At 32.5% G+C, this 27,224-nt stretch overlaps 1 protein-coding gene and 1 pseudogene across 5 annotated transcripts in view; both read right to left on the bottom strand.

Annotated features, from left to right (window-relative positions):
• The window catches only part of LOC130458859 (39S ribosomal protein L47, mitochondrial-like), a 149,599-nt pseudogene extending 122,927 nt beyond the window's left edge, over positions 1 to 26,672 (bottom strand).
• The window catches only part of LRP1B (LDL receptor related protein 1B), a 2,480,145-nt gene that overhangs the window by 1,543,891 nt on the left and 909,030 nt on the right, over positions 1 to 27,224 (bottom strand). The gene's annotated exons all lie outside the window — the stretch shown is intronic.

Genomic DNA, 27,224 nt, shown 5'->3' on the forward strand with positions numbered 1-27,224 from the left:
GCTTTTCATAACAAGCTAATTTGATCCTTAGTTATGATAGATTAAAATTAATGGAGATAAGTGATTTATTTAAAAGAAAATTAATTGTATTGATATAAGTTGAGAAAAAGTAAAAAAAAAAAGAGCATTTTAGTGGACTAAAAACAACTTTCATCCATGTAGTGAAATAACAATCACATAAGTTAATACTATATTGCTCTGTATTGATCAAAGTATACTATCCAGAATAAACAGATTGTATACTATAATGGTTGACTACAACTTAATTTTTATACTTCCTTCTAGACACATATTTTAGAGATAAACATCAATAAACATTTCTAGAAAAGGATGACCAGTTTAGTGAAGGAATTCAACAACACACTATGATGACAGAAAAGAAAAAAAAATGATATGAAAGTAATAGCTGTCAGTTTGGGCTGCTTTGATTTTAATGTGGTTGAAGTTAGGGCAAGACATAAATGTACAGCATTATCACTTTAGCTTTTATGATGAATGAAAGAAAAAGCACTTATTAAAGTTCTTACTACATGCCAAACAATGTTCTTTGTTGCAGATACAAATTCAAAAGCAAGACAATTCCTTGTCCTCTGGGAGCTTATATTATGATAGGAGGAGAAAAAACACATAAGGGAATGGTTTCCAAGGAGAGTATTTTTATAGGGAAGTCCAAGAGTTTATGTAAGGAACAATTGAAGGCCTTGCTAGAAGAAAACAAAATGACCTGGGTAAAGAGCATGTTGATGCTGTTGTCTCTTTTGAGTCACATATAATTCTTCAGGACCACATTAGGAGTTTCCTTTGCAAGGATACTAGAATAGTTTCCATTTCCTTCTCCAGCTCATTTTGCAGATGAGGAAGTGAGACAAAGGATTAAGTGACTTGCCCAGAGTCACATATCTAGTAAATAATGTGCTACTGTATTTGGAACTCAGAAAGATAAGTCTTTTTGATTCCAAAACGAGTGCTCTATCCACTATACCACTTAGCTGCTCCTGGGTAAAGAGCATAGTGCTAGGAAGTTTAGAGTTAAGAATTTTCATGACTCTCAGACATGAATTCTAGATGTCTGGTTTGGAAGGCGGAACAGTAACAGCAGAAATGTTTTTAGTAAAAGTTGCCCTTTATCCAATATTAACTGATATTTATATATTTCCTGAAAGTTTGCCTAGGGCTTTATATACACTATCCTGCATGTGCCTCATTACAATCCTACAAGTTAGGTACTACAAGAATTAATTCTCTCCTTTGACAAAGGAGAAAACTGAGGCTCAGAGAGTTTAAGTGATTTGCCCAAGGTCACATATGATGAAAGTTTATGGTAGATTCTGAAACAAGTCCTTTTTCTTTCCAAATCCAGCACTTTATCTATAATGGAAAATGCTATATTCCATTTATAGAGAAGAAAATGACAAAATACTCTGGTATCATTGCCAAAACTCCAAATGGTCTCATGAAGAATTGGATGCAGATGAAAAGAACAGAAAAACAACAAATATATCTTTTAAAATTTGCTCTTGTATGTAGTCTGATGACTAATATTGCTTTAAGTAAATCATTTCACCTCACTGGGATTTTGGTGATTTGCATAATACAGGTTTGTATTTGGTAATCTCTATGGTCCTGTTCTGATTTAAATTTTATGAGTCTATAAAGCCATATCCTACTTCATGAATGCAAGGTGGATTCCAAAAGTTATTTAAATTATGAGGAAATGATAGTTGGGTGGGTGTTTCTATCCAGTACCTTTCTAGCAGTAATTTCTCCAAAAAGTATTTTTCATGACAGATGAACATACCACTCAATAAAATAGGTGGATGACCACTAAGCATAAAGTTTGGAAGGTTGTCCTTTGCAATAGAGATAGGCTGAATTGCTTCTATTTGCTTTAAAGAAACACAGAGAAACAATCCATCAATAGCTTATTCAATAGCCTCAGTAAGTAGCTCTAATCATGACTTTAATTCAGAATGTATGGATCAAAGGGCAGGAGAATGCTACAAAGGAAAATGGAATTGCTAACAGGCATATCCACATTCTTTGAAATTAACTTTGTTTAATAGTCAAAGAGGAAACAAAAAAAGTAAAATAATATAAAAGCATTTAATATTGAAATATGTTCCTCATGAACACATCTAAAGTAATTATTTCATAACAAATGCTCTGTAAAAAAATAATAGATGGTTTGGCTTGAACAAAGTATGTCAATTAATTGATAAAAAGTAAAAATAATTGCAAGTTTGTTACTTTAGATGAACTTGTAGTTTATGAAAAAATGTTAATTATAACTAAATCTCACTTTTATTCCATATTTTGACTCTAAAAAGTCTTCTTTAAAAATATGAAAATATTAACAATAGTTAAAAGAAATGTTATAGAAATATGAAGAACACTGGTTAGGCCATTCAAGAGATCTGGATTCCAGTTCAAATTCCAGTCTGTACTATTCAAAGGTATATAATCTTGTTCAAGTCATTTATTATCATACATATTTAGATTTTTAGGAATGGGGTTTTAATATACAATCCTGTTTTTTTCAGGTGAAAAGATCTTGGCCAGAGAAATGCATTCTTTGTTCAAGACATTATAGGTACTAAGTCCCATATCTGGGTTCAAAATTCAGGTGTTCTGGCTCCAAATTCATTCTTCTTTCTCACATATTTCCTTGTTTCACTAGGTCTCCATTTACTTATTTCTTAAGTGAGAGTGCTTGACTAGGAAAATTTAGAGTTCTTTCTTTTTCTTTTTTCTTTTTTTTAAACCCTTACCTTCTGTCTTGGAGTTGATACTGTATTGACTCCAAGGCAGAAGAGTGGTAAGGGCTAGGCAATGGGGGTCAAGTGACTTGCCCAGGGTCACACAGCTGGGAAGTGTCTGAGGCCAGATTTGAACCTAGGACCACCTGTCTCTAGGCCTGGCTCTCAATCCACTGAGCCACCCAGCTGCCCCCTTAGAGTTCTTTCTTAATGATCTATTTTTGTCAACTTTGCAAGTAAATGAAAATCTAATTATTAGATAAGAATTTGGAAAACACAAAGGCTAAGACTTTGCCTATCCTAATTCCTTATTTTGATTACATTCAAAATATGCTGAATTTCACATTCCACTTCTTTAATTTTAACAAATGAACATATTCTTATTTTATAACCTACTTCTTTTATTCTTATCATTAACTTTAAGTAATCACTTCCTTGTTTATATGCTTTAAGTTTTATCAATGTATTTGATGATAAGAAGTCATTACATGAATTCCATTTATCTAAATTGACATTTCCCAGGTTTGCAAAACAAAACAAACAAACAAACAAACAAAAGTGTTCTGGGAATTAAATTTTTCTCTTTTAGACACTAAAATTTTTGTTTTGTTTTTTAATTTTATTTTTTCCAAGATTATATTTAGTTACAATTTTAATAATTCTTTTTGACACTTTGCAATCAATATTCTGCTCGTCTCCAAGATGGCAGGTAATGTGATCTAGGTTATACATGTGGTATCATGCTGCATATATTTTCATGTTTGTCATGTTGCTTAAAACTTTGATGAATATTAAGATTTCAGTGAATTGATAAGCATTTAGCATCTACTAACTGCCAGGCTCTTTGCTACTTTCTGGGGACACTAAGAAAGGTGAAATCCCCTATAATATATAAAATCGAGTTATGTACAAGAAAAATGAGAGATAATCAATAGAGATAAGGCACTAGAATTAAGGTAGGCTGGGAAAATCTTTAGTACAAAGTGATATTTTTAACTTAAATTTTAAACTTAAGGATGTCATAGAAGACCAAGATGAAAAGGAGATTATCTCAGCCATAAGGGACAGTCAGTGAAAATGCTGAGTAGGAAGATACTGTCTTTTATGAGGAATACGAAGTCAATTGCCATTGGATAACAGAGTTGTGGGGGGGCATACTATGAGGTGATAAAAGATGAGAAAGTAGAGGGGACAAGGTTATGCAAAATCTAAATGGCAGAGGGTTTTCTATTATATCTCAGTGGTTATGAGGAACTTCTAGAATTGATTCAGTAGGAACTGACATGGTCATATCTGAATCTGTTAGGTACATTCGTTTGACAGTTCAGGAGAGAATGGCATGTCATGAGGCTTGTGACAGGAGATCAACCAGCAGACTTTTACAATAATCCTGATAGGAAATGATGAAGGCTTCTACTAAGCTTGGAAGTGTCAAGGGAGAAATGGAAGTGCACTCAAGAGGTGTTATGATAATAGAATAAATAGAAATTGACAACCACCTGAATATGGTAGATGAGAGAAAGTAAGAATGTGAGAACAACTCCTAGGTAATGAATTTGTATGACCTTTATTCAAAAACTAGCTACTTGAAAGCCATCTTTGAACACAGAATTATAGTATCATATATTATCAGAATTTGGAGGAGTTTTAGAATTCATGTATTCTAATTATCTCCTTATTTTAAAAATTAGAAAAATGACAGTGAAGGGGAAGGAAGTTTAAAAAGTGGATATTATGTGCCAGGCATTGCACTAAACACTATCTTTTTACATGTTGATATAATTGTGAATATTCATTTTCTGACATTTTGAAATACATTTTCTCTGCCTCCTTTGAAGCCCTCCCCACTCCTCAAGTAAACAGGTAATGTGATACAGGTTGTTAATATAATCATACAATATGTGACCATATTTGCATTATTGTGAAAGAAGATACATATTGCTTACACTAGAGAAAAATTCATGGATGACATAAAATGAAGAATGGTATTCTTCAATCTTCATTCAGACAACATCTGTTCCTTCTATGATGGTGGATATCCGTTTTTGTCATGAGTCCTACTAAACATTTTACAAATATCTCATTTGATCCTCTCTAAATCTCTGCTAGGGAGATGCTACCATTATCCTTGTTTTATAATAGAGGAATATAAAAAGAGAAAGTAGGTTAAGCGATTTGCCCAGGATCTTGCAGCTAGTAAGTGTCTGAGGATGGATTTAATCTTAGTGCCACCCATCTCATTCCCAGTCTTGTGCTCTATTTATGGTGCATTAGAAGGAAAATGAACCATTTATACAGATTTTTAGTAGGTGAATAACCAAGATTGTACCCAAATCTTGTGACTCCGAATCCAGTGATCCTTCTGCCACACTTTTCCACTATTAATTTTGTTATTACTTAATATTTAGCATACCAGTTGCAATGGTTGGAGGCCATTTCCAAGATATGATGAGACAGTATGGCACAGTGGAAAATGTGTTATATAGCCTTTTTTTTTGCCATCATTGCTCTATTTGGGTAACTTTCCAAATTGACTAATACTAAAGGAAAGTGGAAAGGGACATGAAAGAAGTTCTCTGAGATCCCATATAGATAATATTATACTTTTGATGATACATACATGCATAGATACCAACGGACAAACACTGGTGTACACATGTGTAAATATGTGTATACATACACATGTGAGACCATAAAATCTACATATAAAATATGTATATAAATAAACGTGTGTATGTACATGCATATAAACACAAATATTTACAAAAATATGCAATATTACACACATCAAGGTTATGGGTATAATTCTTTAGGTACTATCTCAAATATTATCATGACAAGACTAGAGAGTGCTTAATATTGCTGTAGGCATTGTTGTAAACAAATAGGTAAAGAGCAAGAGTTTATCTGAGAAAATTAATGTGCTGATTGAACATATTAATCATGCAAGAGCAGAAAGAGCTACCTAATGTCAAGGAAAATCATTAGAAATAAAAATCAAAAACCAAAGAAAAAGGTTCATGGGTTTAATTGAACAACCAGCCAACTGTACTTAAAGAAGCCTACTTTGTGAGGATTTATTTTGAAGAACCTGAATCATTAGAATCAATATTCTATGAATTAATGATATAAATGAGTGACAAAATACCAATATTTTTATATTATAGGAAAAAAGGAAATCATCCTGGATTTTAAGACTGAAGGTCTGAGTTTACAATATGCTTTTTACATACTATTTATGAGATTCTTTGCTACTGATTTACAACTCTGTATTTTCTTATATGTAAGCTGTGGAAGTGAGATAAAGTAATCTTCAAAGTCTCTCCCTGCTCTAAATATATAATCCTTGTCTTTGTCATAAAATAGACACTTTGACACATGATTTAATTATTTTAGTCTGTATTCTCTTTTTTAAGAGCTTCAAACAAGATAATACCTGAGAAATATTAATGTCAGCAAATATCCATTAAGTACCTACTATAAGCCAAATACTCTGATCTGTCTTGGATATACCAAAATATAATTCAAAAGTTACTGCCTTTTTGGAGGTTATATTCGATTAGGAGGATATATCATATATGTATATCTATATGTATATAACATAGATATAACTGTGTGTATATACATACCCACATGCACACATACATACATGAAGAGAAAAATCCAAAATCTTTTGGGAGTGTTCAATGATAGTCTTTTTATATTATAGAAATTAATTTTATGCATAAAGAGTAACAACTCAGTTTCAATAGGCCTCTAGGTGGCACTGAAGATGATAGACCTAGAACTATAGATAAAAAATGAACTCAAACTTTGTCTCAAATACTAGCCATATCATTCTGGGCAACTCAATCGATTTGTGCTTCAGTTTCCTCATTGAAAAAATGAGGATAATACATTTTATCTCACAGAGGGGTCAGAGAAGGGAATAAAAGAAGATAATATTTATAAAGCACTTTTCAAACCTTAAAAAACTATATAAATGTTAGCTATTCATATCAAAATAACTGAAAATATTCTTATTAAGATGATAATATATCATATTTATATGGTGCTTTAAGATTTCAAAATGCATTAAAATAATTTTAATAATAATATGTTAATAAATCTGAGTCCTGAGCAAACATTTGGAAAGAACCATTCTCTTTTTCAAAGTTATGTCTTCATTAATTGTGTTTTCTTGCTTTTCAATGTGTCTTCTCTTAAATTGGAATTTATGAAGTTCAAAGTTAAATGATGAAAGTATCAAGAATTAGTTGTTATCAAATGAGAAAAAAATGTTTCACCAAGTTTTGATTACAAAGCCTAATATCCCAAATATGTAGCTTTCTGACACATATGCAAGAAAGTTCAAGAACTATTTCCTTACTGGTATAGATCAAAATATTAGAAAAAAAGTTGTCAAGGGAATTTCAAGCTATGAAAAGATTTCAAATCACTAATAAGAAAAATTCTAAATGAAACAAAAATGTTTCAAACACATACTAAAGATGGAGATGCAAATTGATCCAAATTTTCTGGAAATTAATTTGAATTTATTTTAAGAAACAGATTAAAATGTTTATTCCCTTTGAATCACAGATTTTACTGCTAGGTATATACCACAAGGAAATAAAAGATAGAAAGTCCCATGTAAACAGTTAGGAAATTGCTAAACAAATTGTAGAATGTGGAAATAATATGATATTTCTATACTATAAGAAATAATGAATATAAAGAATCTAAAGATCAAAAAGAAATATCAAATGAGAAGTGATAGAAGCAGAACCAGTAAAAACATATTTACACTGACACTAACAATACAGATAGAATGACAACAACAAAACAATTGGATATCATGTAATTATAATGATTGAACTTAGAATGAAAAAAAAAAAGAGTGATCAAATGTTTCATCTTTCCCTTCTTTACAGAAATGGGAGATTAAACTGCTTGGAACATTGCATATACTATCAATATTTACTGATATAATAATTAGTTTGCTCAAATATTTCCCAACTACCACCCCCATGCCATTTTTACTTGTTAAAAGGAATTGTTCTTTGATAAGGGAAATGGAGATATATTTAAAAATAAAGTTGATATAAAAAGAACTAAATATATGTTTATATAGATACAAAATTAAAAAAACCCAAGAGAATTGGTTTCTTATAGTTGCTACTTTACTTAATATTTCTAACATCTGATGACAGTCTGAAGGAAGAAAAAATAGTTATGTTAAATAATTTGACATAATGTGATTTTTCTTCCTTTTTTGTCACTTTTTTTGGCAATCAAAAGATTTCCCTAACAAAGGATTTATCCCAGGCCAGCATTGGTCTTTACTCATTCAATGGGTTCATGTGAACATGGAGGTATACTTCAACCTAATTTTGGTCTAAAGGATATGAAGTAACCTCTATTCTTTTTCACCTTAAGTGGTTTCTCTTTTTTTCCTTGTAGAGAGGCACATTCACACACACATACACACACACACACACACACACACAATCATAGTTCAATTGTTAATTATGGAATTCCTATTAAGATTCTGAACATTATTTTAAGTATAAATAAGAATGGTGCATTTTGGGAAGAACATTTTTGGCAGGTGCATATGACAACGGGGGGCAGTCCCAGAAAACTAGCAGATGGACAAGATGATGGGAGAACACCAGGTAATGAGCAGATGGACAGGGTAGCAGAAGGGCAATGCCATGTAACCAGCAAGTGGCCAGATGAACAATAAAACTTTACCACTTGGCATAAAACATGATGCATCAGCTGGAATTTGTACTATTTGGGGGGTCAAGACTAGGAGGAATATTGCTGAAATTAGCAAATGGCTTTTGGTTCAAAAATTCAGAAATTTCTTAATGGGAAATAATTTAAATTATTTTTTCATATTGTGATACCCTCTTTGAAGGTTCACAAAATTGCATATTGCTAAAGGGAACTGGATAAATCACATTTTGGTAAGCAAATTCCAGTTTGGATTAAGTGACAATCATGTGATCATTATCATGTATATAAAATCATATAAGGAAAGAATTGATATGATTTTTTAGAAATATCAATGATTTTCTAAAGGATAAACTAATAATTGCAAGTTATAGTTTAACACATATCTGTAAGAATCCTTTGGCTTCACCTTCATTCATTACAAAAGAACACTAAAGAATCATTTATTCATATTAATTAGGGAAAAGTTCAGAATTAATTGGCAGGATTAGAGCTATAGAATGTTTTCTTGTAATGATATAACATTTTATTATTTTCATAAATGTATAGAAATGTGAAGTAGAGTAAATGGAGAGAAATAAAACAGAACTGGGCCAAAATCTTGAACCAAAGATCTGACTTTTATTTCATGGACACAAAATACAGAAGTCAGAGGTTTGCAAGTCGTGTCTACTCTGTGGGATGAGAAAATCTGATGTCCAGATAAGAAGGGTTATATATGCTTTGGACAATTGTTTAACAGAGGTAATTAACAGGGCCAAAAATTCAGAACATGTTAGCAAAGTGAGTTTGGGAACATTAAACTGAAATGGTTAATAAATTCTAGTAAAGGAGTTCTGACCAAGTCACTCCATTTTCACCTTCTTCTTCTGGGGTGACAGCTATCCTATTTCCTCAGAACACATCCTAATAGAGTGTATGTCAAGGAGAAAAAAATGGGAAATTTACGTGCACTTTCATCATTGCAAAGGCCCTTAATACTATTCCTATTCCTATTATATCTTATTTAAAGCACATAGTTACAGCTTGTCAAATTATTATTGAGGAATCCTTGTATGTGATTTAAATTAATTAAATTTCTTCTTACAAAATACTGAAGTTGTAAAGTACTAAATATCCCACCACGTGTAATATTATTTACTATATTTTTCATAATAAACTTTTGGTAACCATGAAGAAAGAGTTTTATGAGGAAAAGTAAATTTTGTCTTGTTCATCTTCAAATTTTACCAGTCTTTACTCAAATTTTGCATTGGAATGAACTTCACTTGTCTTACTTTGCCAGAAGTCTCCTTTATTCACTCAATCTGCATGTTCCCCCTTGAACTTGACTCCTTCCAAGATAGGAGAAAAACTGTTCATCACCATTAGTGGCTATCAGTTTGGTTCTTTGGAAGTATTAATTTGAAATTATCATAAGAAAAAATTGCACTGAGTCACACTGTATGTTCTGCATTCAGGAGTGGGGAACAGGAGGAGATAAATGACACATATATGTAAAGTCAGAGAGGCCAGCTTTCAAGATGTTACATAAGTCTATTCAGTGACTTATGAATTGGATAAATGAGTCCTTTAATTGCAGAAATTTAATACTTAAGTAACATTAATCATTTAATATAAGAGTATTAAAATAAAACCATCATTGTAAGCTAACTTCAAGATTAGCCAATCCAAGTTCTTCATTTTATAGCTATGGAAGCTGAAGCTAACAGAAATTAATGTACTGAGAAAAAAGCACACCGGTAGTATTATATAGCAGAGCTGGGGTTCTAATTCAGTTTATCTAAACCAAAAGAAAATTTCCTTTCCGTTGCCTTTTGTAACATCATACTGTCATTTTGACACATCAACTAGCCTTCAAATATAATTCTATACTATCTCTTTCACAGGTTTGTTATAAAGATCAAATGAGATAATATGTAAAGTATTTTCTAATCATAAATCTCTTAATTGTATACTATTATTTTGCTACTTACTACTATTAGATCTGATCTTCAGTATTTAAAACAGATATTATAAATCATCAAATATTTTCTTAAAAGAGGAAGAAGATTCATAACCCAATGATTTAGCATATCTAAATAATATTTTATGACAAAATTAATTACATAAATATGCACAAAACTTACAGAAGTTAATTTTTCTTACAGATTCTGAAAAAGTTAAATGCTTTTCTTATTTTGCTTAGCACCAAAATAATCTTTGTTAAATTCAACTCATTTCAATACTTATGTATTAAGTCATCATATTGTATATTAGACACTGTCAGTGATTGGGGAATCAAAGAGAAAAATACAATAAGCTTTAACCTCAGGTAGAATTTTACATCAAAATTTGGAAAACCAAGATCACTATTTTAAAATATTTTCCCCTTCCTGGCTTAGTAATTTTGATTCTCAAAATATGATTTATCAGCATATTGCCACATTACTGTGAATTAAATGAGTTTGAGATCAGTGACAATATAGAAAAATGGAAAAATCCTCACACCACATTGACTTTAAGTAGGCTCTTATGAAAGCTGAATATACTAAAATATTTCCCCCTATAAAAGTACAGGTGTGCATATATGACAAATATTAATACGAGGTATAACAAGCCAACTAGGTAATCCACGTGAACATGAGTGGTCCCTGTCCTATGTTTGGTAGATCACAGTTATAAAGAAAACATAGTGAATCAGTTATAGTATTCTGGGGTCTCAGAGGTCATTGAATTCAGTAATAGTTTTAGAGAAATAAGCTTGGGAAAATTCTCAGAAGAAACTTGATAAAATGTTATATTAAAGTCATTTTTCCCATACAAAGTCAAATACAGGAAGTTAGAGAAATAGGATTTGGTTTGGGCATTTTTAAGTGTTGATGAAAATCTTGTGATCCAAAGTTATGTTGACAAATTACAAAGAAATGAATTGTATAAGGAATTTGAATAATTCTCTCCCAGTCTCTCTTCACTTCTACACTACTAGAGGAAGTAGAAAAATTATAGATATATTATTTATGAAACATTCTAAGTTATGTCTGCCTCCTCGGAGAGGGATGGGGGTAGTTTAATGATTCAAAAAAAGAACATTTTCCATGAAATTACATTTTTATCATCATATCAAACTATCCATATTTTTTCAGCTATGAAGTATGAATCTTGGCTAATTTAAATTGGGTTTGTTACCTATACTTTTCTTCATTTTAAAGAGCTGAAATTTTCTTGAGCTTGCTTCAAGTAATTTATTTGAATACTAGGTAGTGAACCACTATGTCATAGTCTTTAATTGGAAACCAGCTATTAATTCACAGAGTAAGTATTCTATTTGCATTTCTATCAAAGATTTTATTAGAAAAAGACTACAACAGTGCCACCAATCTAACATTTCTTCTACTCCTGACCTTCTTTTCCCTCTCATACTACCATATTAGCTTTTCACTCACGCAGCTGGGATTGTCTTAAATATCCCTGAAAACTGGAGATATGAGGATGCTTCCAAATCCCCAAAGACTGTTTTTTTTTTTCTTTCTCTCACCTATCCATTTTGGAGCAAGTCAAGCCTTATTATGGCTAAAGTCAAACTAATTAGTTCATTCAGAATACCAGTGACTGTCAAAACAGGGTTTATCTTCAGTCATTTGAAAAAAAAATGCTACCAAACTTTAGTCAATATAGGGGTTTAGAGTCACAAAGCAATAAACATAACTAGTCAGTTAGATTGTCCCCCCAAATTATGATGATAGAAAAAATATACCTACAATTAATTAAATTTTTGAAAATTACCTACACATTATAAATCTATCACAAATTATAACTTATTCCTTTATATTTCCTTTTCCAAATTCACTATTTGTTTGCTCTCCCCTAATTTTTGCAAATAGTTTCCTTTTATATTACTGATACCCTTGTGCAAAAGGTTTTTTATTCTTTGCTTCACATTATTCCATAAAATTGAAAATTTCTTTATATTTCTCATTTTTATCTCTTAATTTAATTAGTATCCTATTATCTTGCTATTTAAGAGTTTATCCATCTTTCTCATTCTTGGAAAATAAAGTCATTTTTATAGAAAGTACAATATAGTTTAGTTAATTACTTTTGAATATATAACTTTTTAATTATTTTATTTTATCATAATATATTCTCAACAATTAAATTTTGCAAGTCAAGACATGATATCTTTTATTATTCTAGCAGTCTACTTCAAGATTACTTTCTTAAAGCTCTTACTAATTTACAAATCCACTTGCAATGTAGGAGTGTGCATACTTCTTTACAAAGCCACCAACTTGAGATTCTCTCAATCTTTCTTCCATTCTTTCATCCCTCTATGATTCCCTCCCTTCTTTTTAATTTGACTGGCCAAAGGGGCTTAAGGATAATTTTAAAGTAATTGCTTTAAATTTGTATATCCTGTTTTATTTGTAGTTTGTACTGATATCATCAAATGTTTGTGTCTTACCAAGACTTTAAACTATTCACATAAGAAATGTCAATTTCTATAAATAAGGAAACATTAATTTGTTATGTACATGTAGTACACATAAGGATTAGGACAGATAATATATCCAGTAACTGAAACCTTTAATTTCATCTTCCCCCAAATCTAAATTATCATAATGGAAAATATATTAACTACCAACAGTTAAACCAAATATATTTTTAAAAACTAGCTAAAAATCAATAAATTTGTGTGGGTAATATTCTTTGACCTCAGCTTTTATTAATCTTTTTAGATCAGTCATATTTAGTTGTTTCTGATTCTTAATGATGTTTTTGAGGGGTTTTTTGCAAATATACTAGAGAGCTTTACCATTTACTTCTCTAGACATTTTTACAGATGAGGAAACTCAGGCAAACTATGTAAGTGGACTTAAGAAGGGACATACCAGATTTTAAAACAAGAAAATGACTTTTCCTCACATCAGACCAAGCACTCTATCCACTGTGCCAGCTAACTTCCTCTTACTTACCTTCTCCTTTTACTAATTAACACACACAATTTGTTTAAACCTAGTAAATTTTATTCAATGATTAGGTATTTAAAAACATTTTTCAAAGTATCTCTATACGCTAAATGTGTATGACATATATAATATCAATGCAGACCACCTGTACACAAACATATACATATTTATATCATTTTAATATAGACTTTGTAATTTGTAATGAAAATTCTGGTTTAGAAACCTCCTCCAAGGTAGATGCTTATCTCTGACAGGAATTAATTGCTAAGAAGTTTCCAGAATTGTAAAAAAGGTTATATTATAATCAATAAAATGGCTTAAAATGAAAGGGAACAAAAGCCCCCATTTGCAAAGAAAAAATTCTTTGTATCTCCAAAGTAAAGATTTTAATAATAATTGTAGAAATATATCAATGTTACAAAATTCACTCCAATATAATTAATCTAAATGATTGCATTCCCTTTGCAATTATAGGTAGATATATTTCTTCATTGAATCTTTGGTTTTTTTATTAAAGCATTTGCATATCATGTAAGAAGAAATGTTCCGTTTTCTGAACCTGGTGAAATGTGAGATGAAAATGATTACTTCTGGATATTTCATGTAATCTAAAATTAAGTAGGAAAGTCACTTAATCAAAGCACAAATTATATAATGTCTCCCGTTTCTCATCAAGGTTTCTTGTTTACAGTGTGCCTATCTGTGATTAATTTGTGAAAGTCAGATGTGGGAATTCACACATGGTCTTGATGCTGAGAACTGTGCAGAAATGTGTTGTGTTACAATTAACAAAAGACTACAAAAATGCAAACCTTAAAAAATGACTCAAAAAGTGAGATTCAGGATGTGGATACATAAGCATTTATTTCACTTATTGAAAGTCAGCAAGGAAAACATTTCTTGTTAGAGGGAAAGCCTTTGCTTTCTTAATACATACAAACCATGTCAGGATAGAAAATATAGATTAATATTGCATTTTATTATGCAGAACTCTGCTTGCACATAAGACCAAGGCTCTTAAAGTCTATGTATTATGAATGTGTTACTAGTGTCTTTTCTTCTAAATTGTGTTGCTGATCTTAACACTAAGGCAGGCCACCTAGGTGGTGTGAGATGTTATAGTACTAACATTTGACCTATAGTTATGATTTCTTATGAGCCATTTAATCAAGGCTTCCGAATTCCAGACTGTAAAGCCATACATATCCATTTGGAAAGCTTTTAAATTGGAATAGGTGAGCCACACAGACTAGGAGTTCAATTGAAATATACTTCATTATTCAAACAGAGGCGCCACAGTGTTAACAATGCAGCTGCCTGGAGAAAATTCTTCTTTCCACTTTCATCTAGTTACAAATGACTGTTATAGTTAATTCATCTCAATTTTACTTGAAACAAGATTCTTCTTCAAGTGATACAGAGATATATTATGCTCATCTTAAAGTGTAAAATATACAAAGTCTTTCATTAGTGATACAATTAGGGGTCTGTTCTAGTCCTACACATACAGGACCCATTAATGCCAATTGGAGTTATGTGAGAACAGCAAACAAAAACAAACAGTGGCAGAGAGAATGAGCCTGCCTACCCAGTCTGAGAGGGGAAACCCTCACAATGTTTCACGCAAAACAGGTAAGAAGAAAAATCCAGCAGAATCATAATTAAAACTAGATTTTATATTCATTTCAGTTTCTTTTGTCTGAATTCTCTCTGTAATAGAAGCTGTTAAGAACTTGGCTGTGATATCCTGCCTTTTAATTTCCCTGATGTAACTGTCTCAAAGAGGAGGAGATGGGTGAATAAAAAAGGAGAAATGAAAATCCAGAGCTTTACTGTGTACTTGATAATAGGAAAGTCCTTTTGGATGCAGTGGTTTTTTTTAGTTTTATTCAAGAGCGCACTTATATAGTCACCCAAAGAGAATGAAAAGTTAACTCACTGCAAAAATGTTTCAATTTTTTTCTGTTTTATTCACTTGTGTGTAGAATTCACCTCTAATCCCTACTGACATCATTATCAAAAATAAGAGAAAATATTTTACTAATTTTAAAAAAGGAATATGTATATTTGAAGAACCTTTGTATGCATATGCACATAATGTATATGGTTTAAAATTATATTTCTTTGTAAATGAATAAAATTTTTGGTATTTATAATTTAAAATGTAAATTAAAAAGCAACAATCTTCTAAATAACTTAAAATTAAAACCTGTGTAACATTCCATAGGAAAGAATATCACATAATATTAACTTGTTATTTTAAATAGGGGAACTAAATATTACATACACATAGAATCATAGGATTGGAAGAAACTTTGAAATCTCATATAATCTACTTATTTTTATGTAAGTCTGTAGATTTATATATCAAGGTCATGAGAACCTTTCCTATGCCAAGGTCCTGTTTATGCAGCATTTAAACAATGGTTTTAAAATGAAAAACAGCATTTTTGTTGTTTTGCAGAGAGAATCATACCACTGAAGCCACCAGAACAGGAAAGCAGAGACATACCCTATACCATCCTCTTGGAGAGAGAGAAAGAAGATCCCCAGTATTTGTGACCATAAGTGATAACAAGCCTCTCTGAACAGAGAGCCAACCCCAATAACTTGGGTTCAAGTAACATCACTGACATACACTTGGGCAAGTGACTTAATCTTTCAGTGTTCTAATCTAGGCAATTCTACAATAGGATAAATTGAAGAGATTTCCTTCCCCTTAATTTTCTGTACCAATGAAATCATAGGTCTAGTTCCAATTGTGTCTAACACTTGAAATGGTACCTGGAATATGGTAGTTACTCACTGTCCCCAGCATTTAGCATAGTGTCTAACACAAAGTAACTACTTAATGAATATTAATTAATTGACTGACCTATATATTTACTGAATGACAGACTAAATCATTAATAGACAGTTGCTCATTTTTGAGAATTGGTTTTATTTTCCTGAATAATATTATCAATGTTTTGCTTGAAAGCACTAAGTTGGTCTTATTCCTGAGAAGCGTCATGTACATATTTTCCCAATGGGGCACTGGGAATTAAGGGAAGTAATATAAAATCCTTAAGAACTACCCAGTTACTCCTTGTTTTAGGAATCTCTAGCATACAATCATATGCTCTCAAAAGTTTTATAATGCCATTGGGTAAGACCTATATGATCTAAGTGTACTGCAGTTTCTACCCACTCTCCCAGGTATCAGGACTTGTTACATTCACCTCTTCATTAATTTTCATCACTGCAAATAAATACATTAGCATATATGCTTCTACTTGTGCTACAAGTCACTTATTCAACTAACATTCATTATCATTTATTAGCCTACTATGTACCAGGGCCTGTGGTAAATTCTGTTGGTTAAAACATAGTAACAGATAAATACATGTGAGATATGATGGAAAAATTTGGGAAGGTCTCATCATAACAGTGCCAAACAATGACTTCTCTTGATTATTTCATTTTAACTTTTTTGGCTACTGACTTTTATAGGTTTAATTCATGTAAAACTATGTATTCATGACCTCAAAGTATTATAAGAGAGTAGACAGTATAGTACAATAGAAAACACATTAACCCTATAATCAGAAGACCTAGATTTAATTCCAGGCTGATACATATGTTACTTTGAGAAAGTTTCATTCCCATTAGACATAAAATTAGAGGTTTGGACTAGAAAGATTCTGAGGTTCTTTCCAGATTTAGAAAACACCTATACCTAAGGGAAACTCACACATTTAGGGGGGGAAAGCCTTTATTGTTCAAAATTCTTTTTTTCCTTCTATCCAATCTATATTCCTCATGTTTCAGTTAAGCTGGTTTTTGCTTATTCATCAAATTTAAAAAAGATATAGAAATATATGTTGTATCTAGCTAATTGTGACCTTCAGGAATGTATTCTATCAGAAGAATTTTGTAGTATGCACAAAGAGTTTCAGCACAGCAAGCCTTACTTGTTTAATTCATAGCAACCTTTTAACTCAATATCCCTGTTTGCATTAATGCATCTACATGATAATGATGATTATAATTTACATATTACTTTATGACTTTTAAAGTGCTTTGTAGGTCATCTCATTTGATATTCATAGCAATTATTTGCAGTAGATAATATTATTACTCTGATTTTATGGATTAATAAACTGAAGCTGAGAAAGGTAAAATGACTTGCTGAGGCAGAATATGAACTCGGGATCTATAACTCCAAATTAAATATTCTTTTCTACTGTGCTACTTAACTATCCCTGGATCAGTGATTTAGTTTGACTATTTGAGTGTCTATAAATGAATCTGTTTTTCTGATAATACCATGGACTGCCTTTTCAGATAACTACAGGAAGATATGGCCAAGTAATATTTCAAAAGTCATCCAAGTAATTGAATTTTTCTCAAACCTTATTTTCTACTCTATAATCATCGTAGTACTTCTGAACTATTTTGAAGGCAACTAGATGGGCTTAATCTAGATATCAAATTTCAAAATAATAATGAGACCTCATATTCTTAAAAGGATATGGTGGATCAGAATGAGAATTTTTTTTAATTTTTTTTTCTATATTCTGTAATTCTAATGATTTATCTCCCAAGTCACATTGGTATAGTTCATTTTTGTCATTTATTGCAAACTCATGGTCAGTTTATTTCTTGGCAGTAAATTGGGCAACATCATTTAGTAAGTACCAAGTCCATCAAGATTTACTTATTTTTTTTGGTTGGTAACCTTTTGATTACCTTGTGAGCTATAGATCACATTGTTCTATAGCTGTTAGCATTAAGCACTACAAGGCGATGGGGAAGAAAAATTATCTTATAGCGTGATTCAGGCTAGCCACAAAGCCTAGATTTAGAAGGGTGCCTGTCCATTCGTCTAATGCCAGACATTATAAAGACAAAGAAATGGGTCCAACTCATTGCTGGTTATGATGTAAACATCCAGTCATCCTTGATCCCTGGAATTATCTAGTTTTTTTTTTTGTTTGTTTGTTTGTTTTTTTGTTTTTTTAGCATAGAGTCAGGCTTTTCAATGTGCCTTGAACATAATAGACATTTAATAAATGATTGTTAAAATAAATTGAATGATCTGGTATGGACCAAAATAACCTAGGACACTTCTGAAACTATGAACAAAATCCAAGGATTGAGGTGGGTTACACAATCAATACTTGCCCCAGTTGGGATTTGGCCTAAGGTTTTCCCGACTTCAGATCAGTTTTGTTGATTATACTATACTTCTTTAATGACTAACTAATTTTCCTTAATTTCTTTATGAAAACAAGACGACAGATCCAAATATCATTATTATCTACACTAAGAAGCCAGTCTCAATCTTATTTTCAACACTAACCTTCCTTGTGAAAATTAGGTACTCTTTAGCATGGATTGATTCTCTTATTCCAAAGACTTCTGCACATATTTTGCATCTTTCTTCCTCTAATGCAGCATTAGTGAAGTATTGCCATACCTGCCCAGCTGGTGGGGGTTGGAAGGATGGGGTGGGGCTCCTCCGTCCTCCCTATTCCCAGAGCTGGAGGTCATTTTTTTGCATGCCCCAGCCCTCTATCCATCCGCCCAAAGGGAGAGCATTTCCTCCCTCCCCTTTAATTGGCAGGGGCTGGGGGAGGGAGGAGGGCGGGACTCACAGGCAGCTTGAAGTTGCCATTTGAGCACCGGAATTTGAAAATCTTCTCCCACAGTGTTCTAACGAGAAATATCACATAGTCTTTAAATAGAATCTGAACTTTTTCTAAGGAAAGATGTTACAGAACTACAAAGTAGAAAGTCACCAAAGCTGTTGAGTTTCTTGTTAAGTGCTTTGAGTTCATTGGGTGAAAAGTGTTACAAATGTACAGTATGTTGTTTCTTGAAAGGTCAATTTAATTATGAAAGACTGACATTCAAAAGCCATAATGATCAATGTTCTTACACTCGGTGCTGTCCGTAAGTGAAATATGGAATAAGAAAAGTCACTCTGACTGAACGCCTCTCCTTCCCCTAAAGAACCGCAGTCATACTCTCCAGTGATTTATAGGGATTAATTGATCAGAATAGGTTGTCATTGATGGCGAACTACTGCATGTACTCTGCTAACAGAACTTGAGGTTAAAAGAAGAGCTGTGGCCAGGGATGGCAGGTTGGAAAGAGAACACTGAAGAAAGAAAGTAGAAGTGTGTTTGTAAATTTTATATCAAAGGGTTACTAAGCTACATCAGCTCAGTGGAGCTTAGCCCAGCATTCTATTTCTGGGGGGAGCAGGAAAGGATATTCTGTGGGAGTTCTGGGTGAATGTCTACTATGATCTAATTGCTGATAATCAGGTCCTGATTCTACTGACTATATCTTTTTTGATCCCGTATGTACTTTTGTCATTCATGAATATATCTAATGATTTCCCTAGAATCCCAAGAGAATATTCTATTTTATTCAAGTTGGAGAATATGGAGATGACACATTTTTCCTCTGTTACCCTAATTATGTTTTGGGAACAAGTTAAGAACACCTAAAACAAGCCATTAAAATTCATAGGCAGATATGGGCAACAAGTTTTATACATATAGTTAGTTAGATTGTGACAAATTCTCTTGGGATTTCATATTCCACAGCAAAAAAAGAAATGACAGGATGAGCAACCTAGTCATGATTTTGTTCTTTTCACTGCACATTAAAAATTAACAAAAAAGTAGGCAATATCTCTTGATAATTAGGGTGGATTAATCATCATTTATGCCAGGAAATGGCTTCCGTGTTTTCTACTGCAAAACTACTTAATTGATCATGAGATACCTTGCTTTCATGTGCTGAATGAGAATGATTTTGGGGGGGTTGACCTCTCTTGTTTATACATTCAAGATTAAAATCAGATTCCTAATGGAGATTACTTTTATTCTAAAAAAGAAATATATAGTAATAGTGTTTAAAAAGTAAAAAATAGATTTTTAAATATAAATTTTACTCTGCTTAAAAAAACTCATAGTTATGTTTAGAGTTATAGCAAAGAATTAGGCCTGAGGTTTTGCTAAAAATCAATTTATAGTTCTCTGCAGAAGTATAAAGTTTCATTTAGACACTGAAGTTCTAAATTTCAAATGCATATTTAGATTCTGAGGCTCAAAGGAAGAAATATGGAAATTGGGGACAGACCCAAGACAGTTGGTTGCATGAGGATATATCTGTCCTCAATGTACCTCAGTAAAATGATTCCTCTGATCAAGTATATTACAGAGGTTATGAAATAAACTGGGGTACATCATTTTATAGTAACATAGGGACAGAATTAATGGAGACATCAAGGTTTTACCATTCAAAACCCTAATTATACAAATAAGGAATTTGGAGATTGAGACCTAGATATAAGTGACTTTAGTTTTATTGGGGAATAGAGGAGCATGGTGAAATTCAAACCACTGTCTTTCTAACTCCAGATTTGTTGCTTTATTTGCAATGCAGTGCTGCCACATTTCCTTTCATTATGTCTAATAAGGACTGAAAAGGGACAAAACTGACTTTTAATAAGTATGTTGTATTGTCTTCACATTCTTTTTCATCCATTAAATTCTTTACATTGTGTGTGTGATTTCAGCTAGAACTCTGATCTAAGTAATATGGGTACTCACTCCAAAGGTAAAGCTTGAAACAAATCTTTATTTTTTCATCCTGTAAAAATATTGTCCATTTGCTCTCAAAAACTTAATAGAAGTCCACACAATGTGGAATGGTCTTCCCTCCTGAACATTATCTGTCTATCAATAGAAGATGTGTTATGCTTCAACTTGCCCTCTTCTAATTGACATGAATAGCTCACCTCATTTTTGAGATGTCCAACTACCAGTTGCTTAAAGCTACTTCTCAACTATGGTTATTCCCTAGAAATATGTTGCAATTTATTTATATCATCCAAGTTCCAATCCAATGATTTTGATGTAACCTTTCATTTTATGTTTTTCAAAACCTTATCTGACACCTTACAATCAATATTGTGTATTGATTCTAAAGCAGAAGAACAGTAATGGTTAGGCAAATGGAAGTTAAGTGACTTGTCCAAGGTCACAGAGCTAAGATATGTCTGAGGTGAGATTTGAACCCAGGACTTCTCATCTCTGGATCTGACTCTTTAATGAGTCAGACAGCTGCTGTACCCATGCCCTATCACTTTAATTTTTCAGAAAATGTGGCATGCCATGATCCAGAGGCATTACACATTATTGGAAGAATATTGGCAATTAAAAGTTAGGGGTTTTTTTTTGTTGTTGTTGTTTCTGAGAGATGTTTGAGCTCATCAAAAGTACAAAACAATTTTCCAGTCACTTCTCTTTCACAGTTTCAATTCTGGACCAAGTAGGTCATCCAGATCTTGTGTCTAATCAAGATAAATAAACAGATAAAGGTATGCACAAATACACACATGAATAAATCAGTTCCATTAGAAGTCTACCCAACTTCAAATAACAGTTTGGGCAATGTAAAGTCACACACACAACAATAACTACACCTATGAAAAACATTTAAAAATAGAAAAGTAGTCTCAAAATTGTGGTACATATAACCCTGACAAATACTGAGATGATACACTGGAATATAAGAAGAATGGTAGAACTTCTACTATATTCATTTCCTTTTATCTATAAAAAATAAGTTGATATAATAATGTTTAATATAAGGAATAACACTGGTACCTTCACTTGGTCCATATATTTATTTTTCATGTATCCTCTATGGCAAATGAAGAATCTTAAGAAAAGAATGGACATTCCATAAAATGAAACTCATTCATTCATTTTCAACATAATGTGGTGTATTGCATGTTAAGTTTATAAGTGGATTTCAGGCTTAAATTATCTTATTTTCATCAAGTGGACTCTCATGGAATGGCAGAATAGATGAGTAGCTTTAAAAAATTACAAAGAACCAGGGATTGAAGATAATATAATAATGCAAATATAAAGAAAGAAAACGAAAGTGTCATTCTCCTGTTTCTCTTATGAGCTCTTCATAAGTCAAAATTTAATATTTAAAATAATGATTTAATACTGCATAATCATGTCAGCCAAACTATCAAGATTATTCGAAGTATGATTTCACATCTACTGTGTTAATTATGAGCTTTGCCCTTTGTATATTGTACCTTGAGATATTAGATTAATGATAACAAAAGCCACCACTATTAGGAAAGCATATGATTTTACTACAAAATTGATACAAATTTTCATTCAAAACTTATAAAAATCACATCTGAAAATTAAAAACAAACATAATTTTCTTGCTCTTTTTTCCAAATGAAAAATTTCAGTGGCTTTTGAAAGAATTGTAAAAAATAAAAATATGACATTTCTGATAAATTATCAAAAAAAAGAACCATCTTGACTTTAGATTAAGACGTCACATTTCAACAAAGTTTGCTTATAATGAGTAGATTATACTGAAAAAGTATATGTGGTTTAGTAAACTTTCAGTTAGGGACCTCTTCATGTAAATCAACATATCTTTGAACATTATCTCTTTGAGCCATGACCATCATTCAAATCATGAAAGTAAAATGACCTTAGATGAAATCTTTGAATCTCTTTATCATAAAGTTTTAAACCAAGATTTTCAAGCATTTACAATCACATCCATCTCCCTAAGACATCATCAACAACAATATGTACTGTTTTATATAGATTGTATTATTCATTAATAAAAGAATTTCATCATTGTCAAAGACTATTTTTGATAATTAAATTGGCCTAATGACTATCTACTGTAATCTTGTATATACTGGGTCTGATCCAGCATAGGGATTTGGATGCTTTTAGAATGAGAGTCTGAGTTGCATAGAGGATTGGGAGCTGGCTTCAGGATAAGGAAGAATTGAGTTCAAGTCCTCAGTCTGACATATATTGAATTTGTTCCTTTGGGCAAGTCATTGAACCTCTTAGCAGCCATGGCAATTGTCTAAGACTATAAGTTGTCCAGAAGGTACTAGACCACTTGTATATGTTGGAAGGGGTTGAGTGGCTGGGATCGTTCCTAAAGTAAATATTCATTGGCTACAGATGAGTTTACCTGGTATGGCTAGCAGTCTCATCATGACTGCATTGAGGAGACAGTGCTTGTTAAAAGGGTTGAAAATGTGAATTTTCACATCTCTAGGAGGGAAATATAGGACATTGCTGGAATCAAGCACCATAGTTGGCTATGACAGGAAGGATTGGATATGGTCCAGACTCTGACTTTCATATCAGGAAACAGTCCCTGTTTAATAGATGGATTTACTAAATAAATAATTTTCTAAGGTCCCTTCCACCCCTAGAATTTTATGATTGTTTTCTCATTAGAAATATCTATAGTTGGGAAAGCTAGGTGGCTCAATGGATTGAGAGCCAGGCCTAGAATTGGAAGGTCTTAGGTTCAAATCTTCCCAGCTATGTGACCCTGGGCAAGTCATTTAACTCCCAATGCCTAGTCCTCACTGCTTTTTTTGCCTTGGAACCAAGACACAATGTTGATTCTAAGATGAAAGGTAAAGGTTTTAAAAAAATATCAATAGTCTTCCTGTAACATTGTGCTTAGCATTTATGCTGTGAATAAACATAATGCTGAATTTTGTTCAAGAATGGTGTTATCAAGTTTTCAATTTGAGGAAATTCTAAACCATTTATTCCTGGGAGTGATGAACTACATAGAATCTATGTTATAAATAAAATTTCAATTTTTTTCTTGAGAGTTCTTTCTAAAAGACATATTATTCTATACAATTTGTGGCATGTTTTCTTTCTTGGAAGTACAATCTTAGGAATCTCAGGCATCTATCATGGTCCCTTAGACTCATTGAGAATAAGGAAATGAAAAGAAACTTGAGAACAAGAAAGTGTTGACCAAAAAGGCATTCCCATAAAAGTCCAGAAAGAGAAAATTAATCAGAGCTTCCATGCCTACCAAACTTGGAAGATGGGAATGCAGAAAATATAGGAGGAATTCCTTCTAATCCTATGTCCTGGTAATAGAGTATCTTGTGAGAATGTTAAAATTAAAGAGAGACACAACTGCTTTCCTCCAGTGCTATGGTCAGAACCTGTTACTGAACTCTCAACAAATCCTACAGATTTTTTTTCCTATCCCAGAATGGTACATAGATGGTTCACAGTATGTTCTTTTCTCTCTTTTTGAGCCAGATTTTGTATATATATATATATATATATATATATATATATATATATATATATATATATATATATAAGTTTTTCACTTCTCCCCACACCATACTCATATCCACTACACTTATCTAGGACCTCTGGGTTTTGTTGTGTTTAAGGCACTGTGAATAATACAAGGATAAGTAATATTACATTAGGGATATGGTACTAGGGCTGCAATTTTACTCAAACAGGGTCCTGCTAAATGAGAAACCTTCTATAATGCAAGTGGGCAACTTATTTGCAGCTTATAGTATTAGAGGGATGTGTAGAACACAGAAATAATAAATGAAATGCTCAGTTTCACACAAACATTTGTGTCAGAGGTAGGACTTGACCTCAATTTTTCTAGCTCTGAGGCCAAACATTTATCCACTATAGCTTTTTTATATAGTGATTTAAAGTTTGTAAATTCCTTTATCTACTTTGTCTTATTTTATTCTCATAATACCCTATGAGATAGACGTAAAATAATTCTAATGTCTGAGATGAGTAAATTGAGGTTCAAAGTGATCTATGTCACAGTAAATATCAGCAAGAATCCTATAACAAAAGAAGGAGAAAGAGGAGGAGGATGAAGGGAAAGAAGAGAAAGAGGTGAAAGAGAAGAAGGAAGAAGAGAGGGAGGAGGAGGAAGAAGAGAAGAAAGAGAAGGAGAAAGAGGAAGAGAAGAAAGAAGAAGGAGGAGTGGGGAGAAGAAAAGAAGAAAGGAGGAGGAGAAGAAGAAGAAGGAGAGGGAGGGGAAGGAGGAGAAAGAGAAGTCTACAGTCTAGTAGGATTAGAGAAGGTACACAAATAACTATTACAATATCATCATCACTGCCACAAAGGGTAAAAAGTGCTTTTAGAGAAACAAAAATTTAGTCTAAAATTGGGAGGAATGGGTTTAAATAGGGAGAATTTCATTTGGTTAAAAAAAAAAGAAAAAAACAAAAGATATGAAGGGAAATCATTCCAAATAGAAGGTATTCCACCTGTATAGCCTCTGGGAGAGGAACTTAAGAAGAATAGCATGCAGAATGAAATAGAGTTGTCATCATTGACCACTCAGGTCATTTCATGTATATTGCTTGTCTCTCTATATATATTTTTAGAAGAAGAAATAGCAGTTTATTAATTTTTGAAAAAAAATAAAAATGAAAGATTGAAAAAATGACATCCTAGAGAATATTCCAAAATTGATTATATCCTCAGAGATAAAGAACTGACCTGGAAAATCTTCATATAATGTCCCACATGCTCACAAGTGACAGTCAGAATGGTTGTGCGGTGAGCAGTGCCTACAAGAGGCAAATGGTCTGAGCATCATAAATTAAGAAGTTGAAAGGACCTTAGAGGTCACTGAATTCAACACATTCATTTTACAAATGAGGAAACTGAGGATCCTCTCCTAAGCTCACATTAACCCTTACTGACTCCAAATCCAGGACACTATGTAATCAATTCATTTTTTTTTTTAGCTGGACAATGGCTAGTCTGAGAACTAATATATTTTTCTTCTTTTTTCATGTCTTTCATCAGTCCTTACCAGCTCCATTTAATCATTCCTATCTCTGTCAAAACCAATATTATTGGAATTCCTTTGGTTGTTTCCTCATTCCTTCCTTAAATCAAATGCTTTGAGATGATTCTGGCAAAGACTGATTTCAGGATCGCTTCCTACATTTTCATGACACTGAAAGTCTTGGAAAGAGGTAGAGGTATAGAAAAGATTCAGGAACATGATAAAAAGCTATTATTTGACGAATACTTAAAATACATTCTATTAGTTATGCCATTAGTCACAAATATTCTAGGTTACATTTTTGTTAACTTTGATGTAGTGTCATATACTAGTTCTAATTTGAACTGCAAATTCATTATACTTTATATACTTATATACTTTTCGTTCGGCATGCAAACCCTTTAGTATCTGGGAATTGTGACGAAGGAAGTATTATACTCTGTGGGCTGCTGAAGCCCAAAGGGATGGGTGAGCAAATGACAGTGGTGTAATGCCAGCCATCCTGTTCTACTTGCAAGTCTTGCTTGCCGGTGTTCCCACTGTCAGCATTGTCCTTTCTGATAATGAAGGACATCGCTCACAAATACAGTGGGCCCTGGGGGGAAGACCAGATGACCCAATAAGTCTGGCCATGTGTAACTTCTGTGATTCTAAGTAACAGTACAAAGTACTTGGTATCCACAGGAAGCCGAGGGAAGCAGTGCACAGACATGAGAAGGCCCCAAACGGGGATTTTTTTGAATTAGTCTTTAATCTCAGTGGTGTTTTTTGAGGCACAGTGCTGACATGAGAAGACTGATAAAAGGCTCTGCCTCTCAGAAGGACTTAGTGAGATCAGTCTGCAGCTCAGAGACGAAGGGAAGCTTTAAACAACCTGTCAAGCCATGTGTTCTGATTGAATGGCCGGCAATTACGAATTGGGCTGTGTAACACAGTGCCAACTCCAGAGGGACTATAGGGAATTCTCCACAGACAAAGCAACATCATTTGAACAATTTCTCAGTTGCACAAAACATTACACTTCCCCTAAAAGAGATCTCAAGTCTCTGGAGTCATTGCTAGCCCTGGTGGCTATGTCACAGAAAATTCACCATCTGGCTATGCAGATCTTATATTATGGTCACTG

Source organism: Monodelphis domestica, chromosome 4 (genome assembly GCF_027887165.1).
Source record: "Monodelphis domestica isolate mMonDom1 chromosome 4, mMonDom1.pri, whole genome shotgun sequence".
In the NCBI taxonomy this organism is placed as follows: Eukaryota; Metazoa; Chordata; class Mammalia; order Didelphimorphia; family Didelphidae; genus Monodelphis; species Monodelphis domestica.